Source organism: Ursus maritimus, unplaced genomic scaffold (assembly GCF_017311325.1).
Source record: "Ursus maritimus isolate PB19 unplaced genomic scaffold, ASM1731132v1 scaffold_1, whole genome shotgun sequence".
NCBI lineage: Eukaryota > Metazoa > Chordata > Mammalia > Carnivora > Ursidae > Ursus > Ursus maritimus.
The window spans coordinates 101,592,262-101,597,906 of NW_024423343.1; the positions used below are offsets into that span (position 1 = coordinate 101,592,262).

The window sequence follows — 5,645 nt, forward strand, 5'->3', positions numbered from 1 at the left end:
GGTCTTCCAAGAAGAAGAACAACACGAATAGTCTAGATTCCAGAAAAGGCATGGAATGAGCGAGAAGTCAGATAGCATTTACATTGCTACAGTGAACAGTAAACAGTGGGATCAAAGAGTGATGGGAAGGAGGTGAGGTTGGATGCCAGGCAGTCAGCTTGTGCTGGGATGAAAGCAATGGGGTGAAAGGGATGAATTTTATACTCAAAGCAGACATTTTTAAGAGAATTTTAGAAATCAGTCAGTCCAGGAAGTCAATACCACTAACGGAATAAGGAACATAAAGAGTAAGGGAAACGGAAAGAAAGCTCTGTAAATGGCAACATGTGAGGCCTTTGGAGAGCAAGATTGCCAAAGAATCGTAAATATTGGGCTGACCTTTCCTCCTGGTACGGGTAAGCTTGTTGCAAGGGCAGAGTGTATGTTGGGTGCATGTTGAGGTAGTGAGGATGGGTAGGCATCCAGTTGTTCTGCGATTGTGAACAGTGGACCTTGAGAGTTGGCCTTCCTGAGATTGAGTCTATTCTTCTTACTAGCTGATCCTTTTAAAGACTCCTGTAATGTTTCTTAGTCTCCAGGCCAGAATTTCTTCCAGGGCTGGGATCGTGTCTTTGTACTCTTGTGTGTGATCATAGGTAAGTCCCTTCCTTTTCAGACTTGATTTTCTAATCTCTAAAATGGGACCAATGTTCTCAGGATCAGTTGATAGGAAGTGCATAAGAACACCTCTCCCTGGGACTCATGCTCACTGCAAGAAGTCAGTATGTGTTAGTTTTCTATTTCATTTGCTCTGTTTGATAATGGTAATGACTTCATAAAGGTTGATCAGCATGCTTTTGTGGATTGGAAATGTGATTAAGGAAACTAAATGGACTTACCTTGATGACAGCGTCAAACAATTTCGTGTGTGGACCTTCATTGTATTTGAAGTTATTAAAGACGGTTCTGTGCCTCAGTGTGACAAAGTGACAAAAGGGAGCCTAGGGTAAGACATCATCAGTTGTCCACTAACCCAGATACTGGTCATAATAACTCCTGCTAATACACACTATCGGTCTATTGGCACAGGAATAATAAGGCCAGGAAATGCAAATCAAACCTCATTTATTTGGACCCATTGCAGGAGAATCTGGAAGGTGCTGCTGAACCCCTAAGGCTGAACTCTGTTAGCCTTGGAAGACACATCCTTAGACCAATTTGGAGGACATTTGGAGGACAGTTAGTGAAAAGCTTATGTTCGAGATAGTTCATTTACCTTTTCAGTAGCTATTTTTTTGAGAAGTGTTAAATATTCTTTATTTAATATTATACATAAACCACACTAAAATGCCTTTCATTATGCATAAGGCAACATTTTAGATGCAGGGAATTTTAATTAAATTGGCCTAGTTAAGACCAAAAAGATAAAGAGGACCTTGCCAGCTTATCTTCAACCTTGCTTTTAACAGGCTAATGAACACAACTTGAAACACAGCTGAGTCCTGCTGTTCTGAGAGAGTGAAGGGATTTCCTCAGTATTTAAATATTTTAATATAACCAGTTATAGAAATCTAAATATAAAACCAATCTCTATAAGTTTAGAGATGGCATTTACCATCTCAGTGAAAAGCTGCACACTACTAATGAACTCCAATCATAATTTTAGAAGGGGAAAATGGTGACAGCACTTGTGGAACCAGAATTACTATCAAAGTTCAAAAAGCTGATCATACTCACTTCACCACAAGCCAATCTTATTTCAGTCAGGACTGTCCAAAAGAAACATTCTATCAGCCATTCATGATCTGAATTCTGGTGTATGAGATCAATTTAATTATGGTACACATAAAAAAAAAAGTCATGAGACATTTTTGTTTTGTCATAAATGAGGCAATGGCCAACTATTACCCCTTAGTAGCTTTTTTTGAGATCAGCTATCAAGTCTGCCCTTTCCCCTGTCTTCTTAATACCAGAGAAGATCATTTCTGTTCCAGGGCTGGACTTGGGATTCTCCAAATACTCCATCGGTGTCTCCTCTCCCAAGGTGATGCCTTCATTCTTGTTGGCATCCCTATAAGAAAATCCAGGGGCCTGACCTGTCTTTCTCCCAAATAAACCACGGAGATTTGGCCCAGTCTTGTGCTTGCCTCCCTTTTCCACAGTATGGCACAGATTTTTTTAATAAAAATCTTCTTGCCCTTCTCAACACCACCCATTTTTAAATCGCTCTTTTGTTGCACGCGAAACAAGAGTGTCGGCTTGCAAACCAGCCGGACGCCCTGCTCTCTTCAGTAGCTATTTTGTATCCACGTGGTTACACACTCAGATGATGGCAAGGATTCACGAACGGAGAGAAGTGCAAAATAAAACCTATTCCTCAGCAACACTTTATGTTGGTCAGGGAAGTGATGTTGATCTTCCATTTATTAATTCAGTAATTGTGCTAAGTGCTTTATATACATTATTTTGGTTAATATACCCAACAAGCTTATGATATATACAGTATTGTCTTTTTTAGAGATTAAGCCAACCGGGCCTAAGAGAAGTTAAATAAATTGCCTAAGGTTACACTGCCAGTTAAGAAGCAAGCTAGACACCTGATTCCTGGTTTACCTGCAGCCGGCGTTCATGGAAATTGCTATACCCTCCTTTGTCGGATGATGGAAAGGATATTTCCACTAAATGAAATTCACAGGGCAAACATGGAAACCACATAAATGAATATACGTGGAAATTTTTTTATTAAGCCAAAGTTGTTTAGCATGAGAAGGATAGGTATTGGGTCTGTACCACACCCAAAGCCGCATACCATGCAGAGATGCCAAATGAGCACTTGTGCATGCAGTTGACCTCCGATTTTGAATTAGAAAAGAAGTTCAATTAGAAACAAGCAAGTGGGGCAAAGCGGTAGGGGGTGGGGCGCTGATAGATGGAATTGCCATGACCTATATGTGGATTACTCATTTCTTCCAACTTAGGGAGCAGAAATGTTTCTCACCCCACCAAATACCCTGGACAGAATGACATCTTCTTCCGATTATTCCTGCAGCATCGGCACTTATTTCTCACTCGCCAAAAGTCTCTGAAATTGCCTTCTGTGGAAAATGTTTCCAGATGTCTAGAGTCAGAAATCACATTTCCTTGAGGAACAAAGCAGTATATTAATAGATTCTAGAAGATATCATATGTGACCTCTTTGTTTTAAACGTATTTTCTGGGTTTTATATATATTCTTTATAGTAACAGTGCATAGCTGATGGCAAACATGATTATTCTTTTTCACTGTGTTTAATTAAGTTGCCATAAATTTCAATTAAGTTTCTCTCCTAGAGATGCATAAATACCTAGTAAACGAAAATCAACAGGTGATGCATTCTGGTTTTCTAGTGGTCTAGTCACAGTGCCGTCTGTTCCTTTGGTAACCAGTTCACGTGCTCTTACCATTATTGCACTTCTAGAATAAAATTTCCAGCCAGAAATGTCTTGTGAGGCATTAATCTATGTATATGTGCTCTAAAAACAAGGGAAACTGGCCCCAAAAAGAGTTGGTTCTGCACACTTGATGAATTTGCTCAAAGAGATTAATTAGGCAGACGAGTCCCTTGCCACTGGGAATGGCTAAGTCACCAGACCAAAATTATACATTTTCTTGGTGGCAGATTTGCCACTTGCAAGGGCAAATAGATCTTCTGTGGTCCCTGATGCATACAAAATTTTGTGTACCTGACTTAAGAAAAAGAATACAGGATGATAAAAGACAGGCCCACAAAGTTGCAGGGATGAGATGACAAGGTGTGATGAATTTTGTTAGGAATGAAGAGGGTTGTCTCTCACAACTTGGGAGACACTGAGAAAGAGAAGCATAAAAGAGGGGTTACTTATGCCTTAGGCATTTTTTTTATAGAGGGTTCATTAAAAGCTTTATTTTCATTCCCTGCTGTTATCATCATAGGCCTAGTCTGGACATGTGTTCAACAGGGGTAAAGCTGAGATACCAATCGGGGAGTCAGAAAATGTCCTGTGATCAGACTTTGTTCCTATGTCAGGATAATTGTGCCTGGTTACTTGCTTCTATTAGTGGTATGATAATCATCAGTGATGTTCATCAAATATACCAGTATGTGGTACTAACTAAACTCCCTAGGTTCTTGTAGTTGAGTGAGTCCATAGGACTAGTTCTGGCCAAAGATTGTGAACAGAATTGATGTGTGTAACTTCGGAGCATGACCACTTAACTGATGGCCCAAGAGTGCAAGAGCTTCTCCCTGAGGTCTCTTTCTCGCTTCCTTTCTTAGTGATGATACCAGATTGTGACTTCTCTGTCATCCTGGCTGGAGTAAGAGACATAGAGCAGGGTCCCTAGGCCGACCACAATGGGCAAGAAGCTGAACAACATACCTTTCTTGTTATAGGTCAGTAGCTTTGGAGGTCATTACCATAGAATGACATTGTCTATCTTATAATACATGGAACTTCTGGGGCCTTCATGAAAACAAACTTTTGGTAGGCCTAAAATGTCAGTTCACTTATTGAACAAGTAATTTATTGAATGCCACTTTAAGACAGACATTATCCAGGCACTAGAAATATTGCGTTGAACAATGATACCATCTTCATGGTGCCTCAGACTAATGAAAGGAAAGAGGGGCTGGTCAGCAAGACATTTCCAGATAAGACTACATCTCATCAGTGGGTGCATTTTGGGCTCAGGCTGGATCTCCACAGTGTAGACATGAAAAATAAATAAATACAAGGTAGAAAAATATGTTCATCTGAAAAATTGTGTTGCATTCCTGTTCTCTGCTAAATATCTTATAGGATCTTATCCTGAAGACCAGAAGAATTAATAAATTTTGGAGATGTGAAGTTGGCACTGCTTAGGGGAAATTTTTTATGGTGAAGTGGAGAATTGAGTCCCTCTTTCTTTTCCTCTGCATATTGTGAGGCTGAGGATGTTATATGCTTGTGGACAGAATTGGGTTGGGAGAAATAAGAGGAACCAGGACATGGCCAGGGAAAAGTGGCTCTGGGCTTTCAGGCAGAGAAGTTATGGAGATTTTGAATTTGGTTTATGGTCCAGCCATATTTACCACACTAAGACACTGCGTATGAAATTAGGGATATAAAATGTTCATTTGACTAAGCATATTCAGCTTTACATCTTTTAGAAACCCAGCCTAAATGGGTTCTGGTCTGTGGAAGGAAACTGAAACATAGCCAAAGACAGGGGATGTTTGGAGCAGCAGTATTTCCTGGGGAGGGTCTTTGGCTCTGTGATATAAATAAAAGTTGTTGTTCATTCAAATTCAAGGTGGCTTTTCAACTGTAATATAGATGTTTTTCCTTGCAATTCACAAAACCGTTAAATGGAATGATGTACCTTTACTTTTGTGGCAAATTGTAGAATTTCCTCTGAACTTACATTGACCCTCTGCTTACTGGTACCAAGAAACTAACCCTCTCCCTTTGAATTCCTTCTTTGAGTCAACTCTTCTTAGATCCGGATGTAAGTTTCCACAAGATTGCAAAGCCCACCAGACTCAAAGGGGAGGCGTGAGCCCTTCTGTTTCTTTTTCCTATCAAGTCCCTATCACTGGTCATGTCTGGGAGATACTCTCTGTAACATTGTTTCTATTGCCACAACCTAAATGAAGCACCCATTCCCT

At 40.1% G+C, this 5,645-nt stretch overlaps 1 pseudogene; it reads right to left on the reverse strand.

Annotated features, from left to right (window-relative positions):
- Positions 1-1,890: 1,890 nt before the first annotated feature.
- On the reverse strand, positions 1,891-2,195 carry LOC103658618 (annotated as a pseudogene).
- Positions 2,196-5,645: the final 3,450 nt, after the last annotated feature.